This window comes from Sinohyriopsis cumingii, chromosome 11 (assembly GCF_028554795.1).
Source record: "Sinohyriopsis cumingii isolate HCF-2022 chromosome 11, ASM2855479v2, whole genome shotgun sequence".
Taxonomy (NCBI): domain Eukaryota; kingdom Metazoa; phylum Mollusca; class Bivalvia; order Unionida; family Unionidae; genus Sinohyriopsis; species Sinohyriopsis cumingii.
Window position 1 is genome coordinate 40,550,094 of NC_142971.1, and position 20,676 is coordinate 40,570,769.

Genomic DNA, 20,676 nt, shown 5'->3' on the forward strand with positions numbered 1-20,676 from the left:
CAGCCATATCCAGATATCAGATGGAGAACAATACATAATCTATAAGCACTCAAGTGAAGCCAATTAGCTGGACACTGACTATTCAGATTGCTGGCTTGTAAGGACTCTTTATCAGGCAAAAATTTAAATTCCCAAATTTCCAATTGATTGAAATCAATTATCCAGATAAGGAATTTTCCAGATGAAATCATTGTCCTCCAATATGTCTAGATAATCAGAATTCTACACTTAGATATGTCTTGTTTGGTGTTTTACAGCACATCGACATTTCATATCATGCGGGAGCAAGTAGAACACACCCTAATAACTGATCTGGGCTGATCCAATAGTGGGAACTGATCCTGGGGCAAGTAGAATAAAGTGCCTTGCCTAAGGACAGACCATATCAGCCAATCTGGGCTCATCCTAATACATGTAGTTGGAAATGAACTTGGAGTGAGCAGAATAAAGTGATCTGCCTAAGGACAACCACAATAGCTGATCTAGTCTGATCCTCATGGTCAGAACTGATCCTGGGACAAGTAGAATACAGTGCTTTGCCTAAGGACAGACCATAACAGCCAATCTGGGCTCATCCTAATAGATGGAAATGAACCTGGAGTGAGCAGAATAAAGTGCCTTGTCTAAGGACAACCACAATAGCTGATCTAGTCTGATCCTCATGGTCAGAACCTGGGATAAGTAGCATAAAGTGCCTTGTCTCAGGACAACCACAATAGCTGATCTAGTCTGATCCTCATGGTCAGAACTGATCCTGGGATAAGTAGAATAAAGTGCCTTGTCTAAGGACAACCACAATAGCTGATCTAGTCTGATCCTCATGGTCAGAACTGATCCTGGGATAAGTAGAATAAAGTGCCTTGCCTAAGGACAACCACAATAGCTGATCTAGTCTGATCCTCATGGTCAGAACTGATCCTGGGATAAGTAGAATAAAGTGCCTTGTCTAAGGACAACCACAATAGCTGATCTAGTCTGATCCTCATGGTCAGAACTGATCCTGGGATAAGTAGCATAAAGTGCCTTGCCTAAGGACAATGTCAATAGCTGATCTAGTCTGATCCTCATGGTCAGAACTGACCCTGGGATAAGTAGAATAAAGTGCCTTGCCTAAGGACACACCATAATAAGTAGGGGTGAAACAATTCATCAATATATTGATGCATCAATACTACTTGCTGAAATGATACACATATCAATACAAGAGACTGAGAATCGATACAAAACAATACTTACCATATGTATGTTATTTTAGTCTTCAGCAATCATGAATAATTATTATTTGCCTTGTTATTCTGTAAACTTATAATCCATCTGAAACAGTATCTGCAGTCACAGGCACTCAAGTTTATTAGTAAAAACAAAAAAAGACCATTTAATACCCATTCACTGTCTACAAATTAATACAAAATGACATGGTTCATAATCTGCCCCACCCCCATTCCATGCTAATTATCTTAACGCTGATATATGTTCAACATACACTATACATTACAAATGTGTTCCACATATATAATGAAGTACTTTACTCATCATTTATTAACCCCTTTCACGCAAAGTTTCTACTTTGAATTGTATCTCAACTCCTTTGGTCGATTTGAAAGCTAATCTGCCAGGATACTGCACGATGATGTTACATTGAAATCTCATTTGTAGTTGTTGCTTGCTCTGGTCCAGGTCAAATAATAACCAAACACAAATCAATGCAGTTTATTCTCTGCATGACAAACAGTAAGTATTGGCACAGCAAATGAGTCCTCACAGAATGTCATTAGATATGTCAAGTACTTACATGGAGATGCTGTCAAAGTGTACCATTGAGCGAATCGTACAAAATTTTTAAGAATTCACATGCTTGGTGAACAGTGAAACATGAGAACTCCCACAAATTCTTTGAAAGTTCCACATATGAAAATATGCTTGGCGAAGTATAAATTTCTATTTAACCATTCTTTTGTGACATGTTTTCTGGATAGCAACTTTCCACATCTGGAGTCTTCAAGCACGGCATGAATGGTTGTGAAACTAAATGTGATTAGCACAAAGTGCCCAGAATAAGCATCATGGCATAGTTTAAAACCATTCATGAAGAAAGTTTTACAAATGTGTGTTTAAAATATGGGCTACCTAGTAAATCCAAAATGTCTGCTTCCCAGTGTGGTTCATTAAAATTTCATTCGTCAAATACTTGCTGATGTCAGCAATTTTTTAAATTATGAAGTATATGAGATAATTGGAGCTGGGAAAGTGTTAATGGAGAGACCAGTGAGTGATTTTGAGCCCGAAATTGTGTTACATACCAGTCAGATGTACATGCTGGATGGATAAAGAAAGACGGCATGGCCATTTCAGTGTTATCTCAAAATTAAATGTACAAAGGGCAGAATAATAAGACTAATTAAAATCGAGACAATTTAAAAGTATTTCATTTTTTTTTAGTTAATCATTTTGCCCTGTGGATCATATGCTTCAAAACTATATGCATGCATCCATATCAGGATTAAGATAAGTTGAGCAAACTAAGGGTAAAAAATGAAATTAAGAAGTAAAAATATTTATTTTAATACCTCTGTCTGCACAATCATTGATGGACTAAATACCCTTATACAACATTATGGAACAGATAAAAAATTTGGCACTGTTACAGTCAGTAAACTACTGATTTAACAAAGGAAGTTTATGTTAGTGAAAAATCCTATTTTGGAGCAGATGTATCCAAAAGATAATGATCTCTGGAAAATTGTACATAACAGTCAAAAAGATGTTTCCCAACATATTCAAGCAAATTAGCTAGCTATGTGTACACCCCTTCAGAAGGAAGCACAGAACAATATTCATACACATATAAGGAATAAAGTATGCTCAGGAATAACAGATTAATGCTTATACAACTAGCGGTGGCATCTGTCAAAGATGTTGATTTCAGTAGAGCTCTAAGAAAGTGGAGCCGGAAGAAAGATACATATTGAAGTTTAGATAAATGATGACCTATGGCCGATTCTTTGTCCCTCTCCTTTTTTGATAAAGAGGGAGATCTCCCTTAAAGGAGACTAGAAATCAAAATTTTCCTTTTACATATGTAATTATCTACAGATTTTAATTCAACTGCAATGTTTATAAATTAAATATCGTAAGCGGGTAGTGATTATATTGCGTGGAAGATACCACGATTCCGTAAATTGCTGGGTTTTTCCGAGTTTTGATGAGACGACAGATCATGTGCCAGTCCTCGAATACAAACATAAACATTGGCGAGCAAGGCAGAGAGGAGACCACATTTGGGTTGAACATTCAAAAGTTGAATCTGCAGTCTGATATAATAGTTTATGTACTGTACTGGTAAGTGCTAAAAGACATTTGTGAGGCACAGGCCCCGGGCTGGTGACTTAAATAAACTAAAAGTCCTGAATGAAATTCCACAAGCCCGGACAGTTCATACCTGTCAACTCTCAAGCTGGGAGAAAAACATCCCGATTTTGAGGTATTTCCTCACCTACCTCCCGATCTCGTAATATCTCTCAATTTTGCGCAGCAAAGTCCCGATTATTACATTATGTCTGTCAAGTTTCATTTGTCAGAAGAAAAAAAAACAACCCCAAACCATTTATAAATATAACGTATGCAATCCACAGTCTAAACTGCCACACTGCAGACATCGTAGCAATATGACTGAAAAATTGTTAAAGCTAAGTTAAAAATTCAAATCACACGCACATACGTCTAAACCCGGCACTGGACGAAATAATTAATATCATACAACAGTTTTTTTCTTCTTTTTTTCTTCTTCAGATAATAGAATGTGAAGATTAACATTATTCAAGTCAATTTCAGATATTTTTAAACAACTACAACAGTACTATAGTTTAAAAAAAAATTAAAAGAATAAAATTGTCACCAATTACCTTAAATGAATGATCACTTTGAAATTTTCTCTGCAAACAAAATCGCATCTCCATTTCCACCAAAGAAACTCGGCCAGTTAACACCTGACATTCCTCTACCGTATATGAAAAGTTTAATTACCATGATTAAATTACAAGGAATAAAACAAAATATACCATGTAGTATATGTGGCCCTAAAGAACTAATTCTGAATAAATATTTTATTCAGCAAACAGTGTTACATGCATTAAGACTTAAACCTAAGGAAATAAGGTGGGGCATAAAACTTGAGAAAAACAGTTGCCACATGTATGGTAACTTGTGACTGCAGATTTGAACTGTTAAAATGAAGTCCATGGCATCGTAAGTAACAACAAAATAAATATCGTTTATTTGGTAATCAATTGCTGGTGCTTACACATACACACACTGTCGAACATGGTTTCTTTGAATTATGTCCGAAGGGCAGTCCTTTTCACAAGATCAATGCAAGATAAGGATTATGTTCATTAGTCACACCGGCTTTATTGTTTGCGTCCTTAAATCAAAACTTTAGCTATTTTGCAATTTAGCCAGAACTGACCAGAACATGCAAAAGGGGCTTGTCGTGGGGGAATAATAAGGCGTATCACAGGGAGAAAAGGCACGTCAAATGGGCGGTCGCACATTGGGGCAAGGGCGGGGGCAATAGCCCCCCCCGTTCTATTGTCATAGTTAATGTGAAACTTTGACCTCTTTTTTTTTAATCGCTGCTTTTTAAACTGCCCAAGGAATAGTCTTATATCAGTTCCAATTATTACAGATTACTGTTTATGCATACTACATGTATACAATGCATTTTTTTAATTAAATTTTTTATTTTTATAAGATTACTGAAAATTGTGTTTTCTCGAAACACGACAGGTTTAGAATCTTATTTTTAGCAAAGCTTCCATTTGATTAAAATCAAATCTAAATTTCACCTAGGACAGTGGTGATTTGATTTAGATTGTGCCGTGTTAAGGCATGTATGTCAACATCTTGAAAATACATTTACTCATTTCACCAGCGCGATCAAAGTTTCCTCAGGCAAACAATTTTTGTTTTGACAAGCCTGACGGGCACCTCACTTTGAATACAGGATGGGCTGGAACTAAAACCAGAAGTGGCCCAGGGTGTTGGGCTATCAGATTTGTTTTTAGCACTGCTGTTTTAGATAAAAGATACGTGGATTGATTGTTGCATTTTGTGGTCACTTACTCGTCCTTATGCCTATTTTCGTAACTCACATGTTTAACACTTTTCCCAGGATTTAAAATGTCCAAAGGTATGTCTGGAACAGCGCCAACTTTTAGTCTAGGCCTAGCATTTGCGCATCTTTGAGCTGCCATTTTTTCATGATCCCTCTCGTAACATTCCTTTGAGAAATGTAACGAGCACATAGTGCTGTATGGTGTTGCTTTGAAATTAACTCGTTTGTAATAATGTACCCATTCTTTCATTATGCCTTTATCTTTTGGAAAAGAAAAAAAAATTATGTCCACAGGCTTTTCTTAATGTTCTATTACACCCGTAAGCAATGCAAAACGGTATTGTCTTTTACTCTGGCAACTCCCACTTGGGCTGCTGGAGTCGCTACTATGATGTCACATCCTGAACGTAACCGAATAGGCGCGGAAATTTTGCATACCAGGTCACGGAAATTCAGCTCCTAGAAGATAGGCCAATATTTAAATATTGGCATTACGGTCGCAGTTGATACTTCAGAATAAGGTTTTCTGCTATAGTACTTTTATTATTATTCTATATTTCCATTGGTTTCTGGTCTCCTTTAAGATAAAATCCTGTCATCATCTCTCTTTAAAATGTACATGGGGAACAAATTTGGAATTTCTCTTTTTTATGCAGAGATATTTAACCAGGGATTGTAGGTGCTGATGGAGTAAATGAAATTAGCATAGAATGATCTATGGCACAGATTTCAACTGCTGAATTTTATCACCTTGTGTAAGTTAAAACAAAACTGTAGAATAGGACTGGATGCTACTAGCCAATAGTTTTCCTTCTTCACTAACAAATATAAGTACCTGTGGCCATAGCAGTCTTTTGCACCTGCAGGAAATAAAATGTGATAGATTTGACTGGTACCTTGTTCCCATGCCTGAATTTGTTCTACATGAGATTTTCTTTGCATGAGGAAATTGCATTATTTCTTCTGTGTTGAAGATAACATCATAATGTCTTCCACATATAACTGATTGGTAATAAGATGTTTTCAAATGATTCATGTTGTACAAAACAAAGGGAGTTAAATGGAGCCACCATTAAGTGGCCAAAAACGCTGGAAAAAACTCACTGCAACCAACAGGTAATCTGTTTGAAAGTACATGTATTGTTGTTATCTTCTCATAAATGTATGATAACTATATGTCGATCTGTAGTCTGCAGACCAGAATGTCAACATACATGAAAGGGCACCACCTACCTTCCAAAGATAGAAAGACCATCAAGTGCATATGTGTATCAATATGAATTGTATAGCAGGCTGTGAATTGTAACAATACATGGCACAGGTGTATCATTTGACCCCAAATAATAAGTGATCTGGACTGATCCAATAGTGGGAACTGATCCCCATTTATTCTGGTTTTGAGTCAGACACATTTACCATTGAGCCACCAATTCCCCGATGAAAACAAATTCATGACTTCATGAACAATCATGAACTGTTCGTGAACGTTCTTGAAATGTTCATGATTAGTTCATCATTTAACACACTGATGAACTTTTATGAACTCTATCTTCGAAGTTCCTGAAATGTCATGAACTTCGTTCATGAACAATTCAAGTACTTTGATGCACCACCAAGATATTTCTTAACAATTTATATGAAATTGCTAATTAATTATATTCATAAAATGTTCATGAAAATTCATCATACATAATTCTCACAATATTAGTGAAATATAAATAAAGGTGAATATTTTTTATATTAAATGATAGGATATTGTATAATGGTTCATAGAGATCTTTTATTCAATACTTGTGTACTCAACCAGAGTAGTTCTGGATTAATATGGGAAAATATTTTCTGGCCAGCATGAACAAAATGTATTTGCTATAAAAGCTTTCAATGACTGTTCTAACGATATTGTCCATTACTGTCACAAACTGCATATTCTATTGACTTAGTCACTGGCTGCCAATTTGCCGTAAAAACTGAAATATGCAAACAACGATTATCCTGATTGGATGACTGTGAAAGAAAACATGGTATGATTGGTTAATATACATGCAAGATTCCAGCAGCTGCGCCAGCTTTTCACATAAACGAAAGAGCACGCAGGCGGTTCTGCAACGAGCAAAAACCTCTGAACATAAACCGTGGACTCACATGGATTGGATAGATGAGAGTATTTCCAATATCATTTTTTTTTAAGCAAGTAGAAGTGCCGAGAAGCAATTATGAAGATTATGAAGGAAATGATTTGGTGAGAGCAAAATTTGTCAGAAAAGCATACCCAGCCAGGATCATCAAAATTACGGTGAGTAACTTTTTCTTGGTCATTTATTGGTTTTTATACGTCATCATGTTAGTTTTAACCAAACTTATGATGCATGATTTTGCTCAAACCTAATTTAAACTTGCTCTTTGAATTTTTGAAAATCACTAAACAGTATCATACCTCCCCCCTTTCAATCTCGATAAATGATGCAGTAATGCATCTACTATAAGGAATCTAGATGTTCTGATGTAATTTGGTAATTTAAAATTTTAAAAAATAAAATAGTTAATATGTCAAATTGTACACAATACAGGTGCAAATAACATATGAAACCGGAAGCATGCAGCCATACCCAACATGCGGAGTCAGAGTGGATGCATTAGTGACATACATGTACTAAGAACCTAATACCACACAAGTCTGATGTTTTATCAATAGAAAATGGTGAAAAATTTTGAAAGCACGAAAAATAACCATTATCTGTACTAACAGATATATATATATATATATATATATATATATATATATATATATATATATATATATATATATATATATACACACACACATATATATATATACACACACACAAAAGGTTATTTAGTGTAACGATGCTGTCAAAATGTTTTGTCATATTTTATTGATTAAAACATCCGACTCATGTGACTATATCTATGGCTAATTCAGCTTCAGTTAAAATACAACTAGTGACAAAATCCTCCAATAATAAAAATGCTCAGTAAGTTATGAATAAAGTGTAAGGGATTACATAATTTTGAATTGGATCATAATTATTCTAGTAAATAATGTGGGGCCCAAAACTAATGTGCAAAAAGCTGATGACATTGTTGATCAGAGGTTATCTGTAATTAACTAACTTTACCTTTCTTTTAGATCAGACAACAGAAAAGTAAAATTATTAGAGGTTGAAGTTTGTAGGTTAAAATTAAAAATAGAAGGAAAATTTGAAAACTGGAGGATCCTATGACCAAGATGGAAGAGACATTAAATTGTGACTGCTGCAGCAATGTTAAAGATCCAAACAGTAATCGGATGGAACAGCTTAAGTTGCAGATGGAGACATTCAGTAGTGACAATGGGCGGGATTTGATTAAATTATAGGCCCTGAACATCTTCACAAAAGAGTTATCAGACAGGTCAGTGCCTGGGAAAAAGATTTGGTCAAGTCAGGAGAAACCCCAGTGGAAAGAAAATCGTTTGTCAGTTTACATGTTCTTTGTTGCATATTAGAAATTTATCTGACATTAGATACCATTCTTAAGATAATATGTTGCATTTTATACTGTTTTTAAAACCCCACATCTAAGGTTATTTTATGATTCAGGATGAATAAGGTATTTGTAAGTTTGACAGATAATCACATTTTTTAAAGTAGAAACTGTTCATGAAATCATGCATCATTCATGAGAAACTTTGTTCATCATAGTTCATGAATGATGATGACCCAACTTGTGAACTTTTATGAACTGTTCATGAATTCAGTTCATGCACATTCATGAACAGTTCATGAACCTTTGATGAACTTTCATAAATGGTTCATGAATGGTTCAGGAACAGTTCATGTCAGCTCGTGAATTATTCATGATCATTTTGTAGGGGAATACCTTCCTTTACTATACATTAAAAAAATGCACACCTCTGTGCAGAGATTATGAAATACACTGGAATTCATTCTGTATTGTATCAAATATGTTTCCTTTGGCAAGCAATCAATTTTTAATGAAAATTTCAGATCAACCATTAATTACTGACAAATTTATGTGAAAAACACATTACCCCACACTTCTTTTTATTCCACTCACAATGAAACTTCTTAAGAATCAAGTCACTGGGAGATAATATATATCCCATGGTAAATTTTAGTTAAACTTGTCTTTTCATGCTAAGGAAGTTCGTAATTAGTTGCAGGCTGGGGATTAAATCAGTTTTCTATCCAAGGGACCAATAATGCATGCCCTTGGGTCATGATCCAGGGGTCTCATTAAAATCCCACATCATATTTGTTGTGATGTGGGGCACTGATCATGTAAATCCATTCTTAGGCAGGTAACTGTCTGAGAGTATGCTGAGTGTCATAATTTGTAAACTACGGGTATTTCAAACCGATATAAAATATACCAACCCCACCTAATTCAGCCCTACCCCAAAGACTGCATTGAAATTCTAAACCCACAGACCACCATTAATAGTTTCTCAAAGTTTTACGTCTTTCTCTTAAACAGTATAGGAGTAAGTGCATGACATTAATCACACATGCACATCCAAAACAGCTGGATAACATAATCGAACCTTCAAAAGGGGAGGGAATACTGTATACACTTGCTCATATGTAGAGTCCAACTGCAAACATCAATGATCCTGATCTACCGTCACATAATGTACCTGCAGGTTAGGGTCCATGTTTGTTTGACTGATGTTGTAAAATGCGCTGGCAGATCTGGGTCTGTGCAGTCTGCAGTCTGACTTGTCTTATCAGCAAAGCTCTACAGTAGCCTTTTGTAAGTTGGGACCGTTGCAGACTGCACAGACCCAGATTGCCATCATAACATCCCTGATCTGGGTCTATGCAGTTTGTTGGGAGTAATCAGTAGAAGAAATAACACAGACCCTGAACATTATGCAAGAGCAGATCAATGTCTATCTTGTCTGCAATTGTCCCCATAGAAAGAAAGCAGAAGTTGTAAAACCTGGCGATGGGGGGTGGGGAATGATTCTGCCTTTAGTCAAGGAATATGCTGATGCAGAAATGGTGTGAGTGTATGAACTTGAGTCAGACTGTCTATTCTTCAAATAATCTTAATAGTTTCTACTTTCATAAGGACTGATACTGTCTACTGGGTAAAAAGAATTTACATGAATTAAAGATATGACCACTTCTTCCTTTTAACTACCGAGCGTTGAAACCATCTCTGATATTCTTTAGCAATAACATATTTTACAATTAGCTGTTGTGGTAGACAACTTGTTGGCACTTTTTATAATCAGTCAAGGCCAAGGAGATATCACTGGAAGACTTGCAGTGGAAACCATGTCAATATCACCATCTATTCAGGGGAAGAAGTGACAACAAGATTCTCAAGAAAGCTGTCATGGCAACCATACCTGATGTATGAATGGCACTACTTTAACTTAAGACCAACCACTGGTATAGCAGGAAGTTTACTGGTGAAAACCCCATGTTCATACAGCCATTCGTATTGGTTACTCATTTTCATTTAGGACCAACTAGACATCGTATGAAATCTTTCTGGGAAAACCCCATGATATGAGCATCCCATCAGTAGTAGCCATAACAAGATTTCAAGATGGCTGCCATGGTGGCTACACCGGATGTCAGATCAGCACCATTTTTTTATTTATGACCAACTAGACCATGGGATGTAAAGGATCCTGGCAATGTGCCAAGTAGTGCGGGTCGAATAGTGATAACAATCTTCCATAAAAGGATTGCCGATGGACAAAGACCATTCTACATCCTGTGGTGTGTGCAAAGCCCTGGACAGAAGATATTGTACTTCATAATAGTGTATAAATGTATATGTGTGTAATTTATTCATGTTGCATGTTAGGTTCATCATGTGCTTTTATTTATTTGTTCCAACTGCATTTTGCCTATGTATCATGCCCCATCCCCTCCTTGTACTGTGTAATTTGTAATACTGAGTGGTAATTTGCGAGAAACTACTTTTATTTATTTAGCTGAGAGTTGAACATGAGCCTTCCTTACTTTATTACTGACAAATAATGATCGCCATTCCTGACTGTCCTGGAATCTGTGTGAAAGAAAAGAAACTAAACATTATGGGATTCTTTGATGGAAATTAAATCTTTTGTCAGGAAGGCACACACCTTCCATTATGCCAGATCAGCAGCAAAAACATTTTCTAGACTTTTACCAATGTGTCATCTTAATTTGGTTCATCATCTCTAATGGAATATGGCTGTGAATTAAACAAATTTTAAAATTAACTTTAGCCAGAATTCCAGAATTTTAAAAAATGATACCTGTGAAAATAAAATGTGAAAAATTGGTAGCTACTTGCTTCCACTAAATGCTCAGGTCATTCATGCAAGATTAATGGTGTTCTCTAGGCTCTTCCAACTTCCTCCACCTAAAAGATGATTTTATGACAAAATCTGACATGCCAAGAGCTCCTGAGAAACGGTGACAAACTTTTTGTGTAAATGAATAAATATGAATTTTAAATATCTACATTAGAAAAAAGTTTATGGGTAAAAGAAATAAATATGCATATTAATGAAATAGTAATATCGGGTATCGGTTCAAGTCGTAGACTGAAGTCCTCTTAATAATGGGAATAATAATGGGACCTAACTCGTTCAATCACATCTGTGTATGTTATCAAGTCTATCAGTCATCCCACCTAAGTGCCATTATTTTTTTTTACTTCAAATCAGCTGTTGATCAAATTCATATCAAAAATGACATGCATGCCCCTTATGATTGAACTCATTTCTATCTGCCACTGTGATATTGGTGCAGACTGTATCTGACCTGCTGTGAGGTCTACCTAATGGAGACGGTAATTTAATAGGAGTATCTCAAATTTAACATAAAATAACCCCAGGGGAAGGAGCTGCAAGTTGGCCAAGTACAAGACCAGGAAAAAAATCACAGGTAGAGTGGAAATGAGAAACAGGCTGAAAATCCACACACCTGAAATTCAACGTGTAAAATTACAGATCATATTTCCCAGTCCTTTCACTACAAAAGGTCAAAGATCTGGGTGACCTACCAAAATAATTTTATATAAGAAAAGATTCAATTATGGCCCTGCTCTTCAATGTATCTCACACCCACATAATAACTATGTCCATTAGAAAAGCCACTGACCTCAGTCTTGGACAGAACCAAAAAGCATCCAGTGAAAAGTAACTGGTAGACATGGAAATGATTAAAAGGGTTTCAGAACTTAAACATTTGAATTTGAGATTCATCATTATCCAAAGTACTATAACATTTTTGAACAACAGGTACAACGATTTTTCCAGGATTTTCGGGGATATTCTTCTACTGGCATTTTCATAAGCATTTTTATATCAGAATGGCATATACAATAAACCCCCTTACGTTTCAACAAACATAGGTGGCCAATGTCATTTTTTTAAGACATTGGCACTACCATATATACTTGCATCTGTGAGATCCAACAGCAAAGTACTGCATACCAGTAGACCCAGCTCTGCCATAGCATGTGTCATCAAATCTGGGTCTAGGCAGTTTGTTAGGAGTAATCAGTACAACTAATACCATAGACCCTGATCTGTCAATGCTTTATATGATGGAAAATCAAGGTCTATTTTGTCTGCAGCTGGACTCAACTTATAAGTGAGTATATATGGTTATGTCATAATCATAAAAACTGCATAACAGCACAGAGACATTACCCCTGAATACCAAGAACTAAATTTCTCCTATTGTACAACTTCACCAAATACAGTTGGTAAAATGCTTTAAATAACAATAGATAATGAAAGCTTTATACACCTTACAGTAAGCGCTTGATTTTGGTCATTGATTTAGAAATCAAGTGCTGACATGATTGGTATGAGCAAATATGAAAGTTACACTGGTTTTGTGAGGCTAACAACAACTTTTTATGAATTCACTCACTTTTCTCAAGGGGTGGGGGCGTAAAGTTACATTAAATTTAGAGGATATAGCTAAATGCCAATTATTAGGATACTGATTTTCGGGACTTCCAATTATTCTGACCTATGGATGGCTGATCTCACCAGATTCCTTTTTTTTCTGAATGCTCTTAATACAAGTATTTAGTAATGGGGACAAATTGATTGCAAAATCTGCACTATTTTCATTTTATGACCAACTAGACATCATAAAAATTCTTTCATTGAAAACCCTATGCTGCTATTGCCATTCATTCAGCAAATTAGCGACAGCAAGCTATTTAAAATGGCCACTGTAGCAGGCATACTTAATGTCTGAATGACACCTTTATGTAGTAGGATGAATGTGTGTGTATAAAGTGTATTGGCAATCCTCCAAGTAGATTAGGAGGGGTAGCAATAACAAACTTGTGCTAACAGAGGGATCATGGATGGATTGCAGACAATAGACCATCCAAAAAGCTCTTCTGAAAATGCCATTGATACTTCAAGTTCTCAAAGCAAACACAATGTTGCAATTTGCACTCACAAAAATGATGTGGTGCAATGCTCCAGCACTAGCTGAATTGTAAGGAGGGACTGGGGTAGGGTATTGACATCATTTCTGCACTTTCTTTGTTTAAACCATGACAAGGAAAAGGGAAGTCAAATGCCCTTCCCCAAGATACACTAAGGCAATTAACCCAAGTTGACCTGGGCAGGTACTGAACCTGTGACTGTTGTATTTTAGTCCAACACTCAGCCCAGCAACTGCATGACACCCATCTGTAGACAGTTTAAATCCAGAGCTGCCATCTTATAATATGCTGGCAGATCTGTCTGGGTCAAGGCTGTTCATTCTACTCATGATTTCATTCAAGCTGTACAGCCTGTCATCAAGTGATACATTATCGTCTATACTCACTTATAAGTTGAGTAGAATTGCAAACAACAAATACTGACCTGCTGTAGCATAATGTGCCTGCAGATCTCGATCTATGTTGTTTGTTGCACTGATTACTCCCAACAAACTGCAGAGGCCCAGATCTGCTGGTGCATTATGTAACAGCAGGTCTGGGTCTGTGCAGTTTGCACTTGGACTTGACTTATAAGCGAGTACATATGGTATGCTATGATAGCTCTGCTGTTTTTGAATCAGTAAAAATGGCTAAATTGGTAATGATCCTGATTATTACATGCACTATAAAATCAGGCATCAGTAATCAGACTTTCAGTGTGTATATGGCATCATGAATTAGTGGTAGAATTAAACAATGAAAAACAAGAGATCCAAGTGGAGCTAAAATCACTCACTGGCTACATCTGCGCAATAAAAATCTCTTCCTTTCTAAACAAACAGTCAGTCAATATTTATACAAAATACACAGTCTGAAGCATGGTATACAGAAGTTAAATTAGCATTTAATTTCATTGGCACATAATTTTTGTCTTTAAACATTACATAGCAAAAACAATATGTTTTTTGAGTAGATATACAAAAATATTTCACTGAAGTAGAAACATTCTGTATTGTGACAATACAATGTTTCCATGAAATACTGAAAAGTATAGATTTTGAGATTTAGGAAAAGTAATAACATTTTATTGCATATCAACAGCATCTTTATAAAATTAAACAAAAAGGACTTTATGCAGAATGCTTTCTGTCCAAGTTTGTTGAGTAGTTTGTAGTTTTAGTACTGGCAGCCATCATATCTGATGACAGATCAGATTCATGTACCAGCCTGAAAGCTGCTCATGCAAGAAAGCTTTCTTTCAAATTTGGTTGAAACTGATCCATTATTGTTTTAGAAGAACTAAAAAATAGCACCTATTAACGAACACAAGATGGATGCAGGACCTGAGCATAGAGTTCACCTGACCTTAAATCCTGGTGCGCTAATTCAAACTCTGTCGTTATAACACATAACTGAAGTGTAAATTTCCAAGTCAAACAGTGTTGCAACTCCACAAGATTTTGTCTTAAACCAACAAAATCAAAAAGGACCTATGTCTTCTTCGTGTAAAACTGTTACTAAATTTGGTTTCAATCAATAAAGTTCTTCAAAAGTTAATGTGCTGAAACTGAATGGTGAAGTTTAAAGTCAAACTAGGGCTGTAAAATTTAAACAGAGAACAATAAAACTCCACTTAACACAAAGATTCTTAATGTCAAGTCTCACACTAACTTGGGTTCAATTTCCTGCAATCCTTTAAACGTTACTGAGCAGAAATAGAAGTTAAAGTTCTAAGTTTGATAAGGGACATAACTCAGTTAAATTTTACCAGATGAAAATCAAACACAATTTGACCTAGATTTTCTTAATATTATGCCTCACATTAAATTTGGTTCAAATGCATGAAATCCTTCTTAAAATTACCAAGTGGAAAATCTAACTTGATCTGTTTTCTTAACATAAAGCTTCATAATCTATCAAGTCCTTCAAAAGTTCCTCAGCAGAAATTAAATATGACATGGACACAATATGACATGACTGACAGACAATGAGTTGATGCTATATGCCCTCTATAGAGATACTGTGAGGGAACAAAAAAGCTATTTAAAGAATTAATATAAAATTAAAATTGTTCATTTGACAGAAGAATCTTAAATGTTCACTTCAAATTCTGCATCTATTACCAGGATCCCACCAGAATCCTAGTTGTCCCACTAGAATAAACAAAAGTCCAGGACTAATTGTAAGACTACATAGCAGGGATCCCAATGCGATGTAAGCCTATGGATGGGACTTCAAGATCTCACTGGGACCTCACAGCTGGGATCCCAATGTGTTGTAGGTATATTGATGGGATTTCTTGATCAGACAAGGCTGCGTGGCAGGGATCCCAATGTGTTATAGGTACATGTACATGGATGGGACTTATTGATCTCATCAGGACTGCATGGCAGGGATTCCAATCTGATGTAGTTCTATGGATGGGATTTCTTGATCTCACTGGGATTCTACTTTATCCCATGGGATCACCAGTCTAATTTCTTTAAACAGTTAATCTGATACTGTTTTTGGCAATGTCTTAAATATGCACTGAAACAAAGGAACTCAACTGTATTTTGGCTACAGACTAGTTCATTGCTCTAATGATAAGAGAGTAGGTCATATCCAACCTTAGCTTGGGAGTAATCAACCCATCTATGATTTTACCTTGAGAGAAAATCCAAGTCGTTCTGTATTTAATGAAATGCATATGCATGCATCAGAATAGTTCTCAATCTTTTGTTTAAATCAGGCACACTTCCACCTGTGACTTCAAAGAAACCATTACACCTGATTGCAAAGTCAAGGTTTTTGCCTTCCCAGCTTTGCATACTGATGACCACAGCTGAACTTTATGGCAATAACTATACATAACAGAGGTATGTGATCAATTCCTTAGCTGCCATGTCAGTGTTCTGACATTTATATGTGTTGGCTTACAGATTAAGTTTGACTCTGCGCAAGACGTTTATGTTTTTGTGCTTTACCAGTCAGAGTAGATCTTACTCTGATGCTAAACCATTTGAGTAAGGAAAGGCATTTTTGTGACAATTTCCTTTTCAATGAAAATTATCATTCAAAATCAAGTAGAAGGTGTTGTTAGCAGAATCTATACTATCCACTTGTAGACTGTATGGCAGTTGATTATTTTATTTAGTCTTCTAATGGTCAGTCAAAAAAATATGAAAACACCCATGCAAAAATTTTTTAAGAAAACGTCCCATGTTAAGTGGTCCAACAAAAAACCAATACACATCTTATAAAACCATTCTATGTGATCTGACCAAGAACCATAAACACAGTACTAAAAAAAAACACTAAGTGGTCTAACCAAGACCTATAACTACATGTATTATAAAACCATTTTAGGTGGTATGACTAAGATTTCTAAATACATGTATTATAAAACCATGCTAGGTGGTATGACTAAGATATCTAAATACATGTATTATAAAACCATGCTAGGTGGTAACTGACCAAGACCTATCAACATGTTTATTATTAAACCATTTTAGGTGGTCTGACTAAGATTTCTAAATACATGTATTATAAAACCATGCTAGGTGGTAACTGACCAAGACCTATCAACATGTTTATTATTAAACCATTTTAGGTGGTCTGACTAAGATTTCTAAATACATGTATTATAAAACCATGTTCAAATGATAATTATTTCTAACAGTCATATCAAGGATTCCTAGTGCATTTCAAAGTCTAGCTATTTACACATCTTTCGACATTTGATTAATTTAATCTCCTAACGTGAGATGCAGTCGTATCAGAACATCCATGTTTTCAAGTACAGAATATGTTTGAAAACATCACATACCAAATACAAATTTGCCCTGTAGCTATACAATCACTGCTGTGCCAAATAGCACACCTGACCCCACCTCGGTACAATCACTGCTGTGCCAAATAGCATACCTGACCCCACCTCGGTACAAAAATATTATTGAGCTCATCTCTTAATATATGTGTGAATGCAGTTTTGTATTCATTTGTCATTTGTGTACCTTCTAATCTGACAAATTAATACCCTTACAAAAGTTAAAGTCATTATAGGTGTATTTTACACTATATGCTGGAAGCACTCTTAAAGTCAATATATTCAAGTCTGCTCTCAATTTATTAGAAGAAACAGATTTTTAATTCTAAAGCTCATTCAGATGCTGAAATCAACTGGGCTCCTCTTTACTTCAAGTGCAAGCTATGTGTAAAGCTGAAATGTTGTCTGCATTCCCATATTACCCAGAAACTGAGAAAAAGGTCAGGAGAACAAATAGGCTTGCTCCTGACAGTTAAAAACCATAAATTTTTGGGCACTACTTGACGAGAAAAAATATGCAGTCAGGAGTTACAATTATTAAGTTCTTACTTTAATTTTCAGACATTGCAGAACTCTTAAATCAGTTGAGATACAATGGTTGTATGGATCATTTGGGTGCTGCCCTACACATTTATGTAGTTAATCCAAGTGCTCAGGCAATTTGATTCGTCAAACTGAATGGTCAACCTTTAGTCCACTCCATATCAGTCTCTTTTCCTACACAGAAAGAAATAAGACCAGTCCAGCAACACACTGTGACATGATGTTTTCTGCTATGTATGATTTTGCTAAATGTCAGAGAAATAATAAAAAATAATAAAGCTCATTGTCCTCATTTCCCCTTGCGAGAAGTTAACGAAAATGTATTGTGATAATAATAATGGGGGGGGGGGTAATTCGATCAGTTACAAATGAGAACTAATCTGCCTTGAGGTCCTCTATTATGTACATATAAAATACAGGCAATTAATATGGTCACACATACACTGACACAGACACAACATAAACAACTATGTACATAAATACTAATGCAGCAAAAATTAAAATGAAAGACATAAAAAACAGGAGATGAGTGGTGTAACTTTTTTTTGCATTATTTCACCCATCTAATACACCTAATGAAGGAAGAGATACTGGAGCTGATTTAATATCGTGTGGAATGTTATTCCAAACAATACCATCTGAGAAGCTATTTTTGAATAGCCCCTTTTGGGCTTGGGTACAATGAAAGTGTGACCTTTAAATGATTTTAAATCTGGGGTACCAGTAGATTCTATTTCCTGGAAAATCTTGTCCTATGTAAAAGGGGGACAGATTTTGTAGCCACCTTGTATATTATTTTTGTCTTTCTGAAAAATACGCTTTTTTGCATTGGTAATTGCTTGCAAGCATCATTTTTAAACATTATCTATTTGCTGATTAAGAATTATTTTACATGTCTTTCATGGAGTCTGGAAATGTTTCTCATACTTGTAGAAGTGTTCCCCCAAATTATACTACAGTAGTCAAGATGGGGTTGAATGTATCGTGAAAACTCTGTACTGTAATGAAAAAAAAAGCAAAAATATTCTTTAGGACCCAGAGATAAGAGTTTATTTTCTTTGAAATGTAATGTGCATGATGAGACCATTGCATGTAACTGTCTACAAATATTCCAAAAAGTTAAATCAAAACAAGTCATTTTCAGATCAATGTTATACATAGAGAACATTCAGCTTATCAGTTTTTGTTGCTGTTGTGGGCTTTAATGCCAATTTTCAGTACATGCTAGCTATATATGGTGGCCAGTATATTTGGTGGAGAAAGAACCTGGGGAAACCACCAACCCACTGACAAGCTTTCTCTCATACCCAAGTTGACTGACCTTGAGACTCAAACCCATGTGGGCAGAGGTGAGATGTCATTGATGTACAAGTGCCTTGGAAGTATGCTAAGAGCAGTCTGAATGTTTTTCTTAACTTCAGCCTGCTTGCTTTGAACATCAGACAAGGTAGTGTCATCAGAATTCATGTCATTTGTTGAGACTGCATCGACTATTTTATGGGGTAAATCTTTTATGAACAGAAAAAAATAATATGGGCTCCAAGACAGAACTTTGTGGTACACCAAAACTTACTTTATTTTCCAACAGATATCCAGTTAATGTTACCTGCTGAGACCTATTGCATAAGTAGGATGTGAACAATTTCAGTGTTTTCACTATATTGACAGATTTTTTAATTTTTCAAGAGGACATTATGATCTACAAGGCTGAAAGCCTTTTGAAAATGTAGGTTTTTCTGGGTGGAGGACTAATTTTAATTATGCGACATTCAGGACCATCTTGACTTCCTTTTCTGCCAAAGGATGTCCACATCTTCCCTTCAATTCACCAGACTGGATTGGTAAAAGAACCTCATGGCACTCACTTTTACACATCACTGACATCTGCCCTCTGCCCACATGGGTCCTTGATAGAGGGCCCAGACCCTGAAACTTAAGTTGGTAACCCTTGCTCACAATAGAAAGGACCCATGCATCATCCATGATGCTTGACCAACCCTCTGGAAAGAGGCTAAGATGTTTGGGAGAGGAATATAAGGCAGGAGAGGGTACAAGTAGATAAGGATTATTCCTCCACCCTTCAAAGGGAAAGTATGGTGAGTTAGAGAACTTCCTCTATGCAGGTCTTCTATGATTTCCATGCCATGAAACTGACTTGAGTTTGTGCATTAGACTGCATTTGCATCTGTTTAAAAACTTTAGTGGATGGCTCGTGACTGATTGTGATGGGCCAGGAGCAGGTATGAAGCATCAATGTTGATGACTCTTCAAATTTTGTGAAGACTCTGTAGCGTTGAGTCCTCCAAAGAGGGACTCAGCTTCCAACAGTGGAAAGATCTTTACTGTACTTAAGTAAGACTGTCAAGGAGTTGAGTGTAAGATATGGCAGAAGTACATAAGTTCTGAAATTAAAGCCACTACAACAGAAAGCGAATGCCAGATGTTTTGGCCACAGTTTCCAGAACATGCTGGGTTCATCGCTGCCTCCTTCAGCATACTAAACAATGCAGCTGAAAAGAGGCCAGCATGGAAAACTAATGGTGACCAGAAGATTGGAATGCATACCTAGGCTCTGGCTGAAACTTCCATTTTATACATACCTGCATCCAACTGGGCAGTTTAATGGACCAGTTTGGAGAAAAGACCCAGTAACTAGAGGCAAATTTTAAGTCTCAAGGTAGAGAGAAGAATGGACCACCCACTACACCAATGAGCAATGTCATGGCCTATAAAAGAAAAACCTTTGTGATATTTTCTTTATCATACAGGAATGAGGAAAAAGCAGGAG

At 36.0% G+C, this 20,676-nt stretch overlaps 1 long non-coding RNA gene across 1 annotated transcript in view; it reads left to right on the forward strand.

Moving 5' to 3' along the window:
• Positions 1-11,279, forward strand: part of LOC149787986 (uncharacterized) — a 74,135-nt gene extending 62,856 nt beyond the window's left edge. The window contains exons 2-3 of the long non-coding RNA XR_016424130.1: positions 7,302-7,406; positions 8,262-11,279. This is a non-coding gene — a long non-coding RNA (uncharacterized LOC149787986). The remainder of the gene's footprint in view (positions 1-7,301; positions 7,407-8,261) is intronic.
• Positions 11,280-20,676: the final 9,397 nt, after the last annotated feature.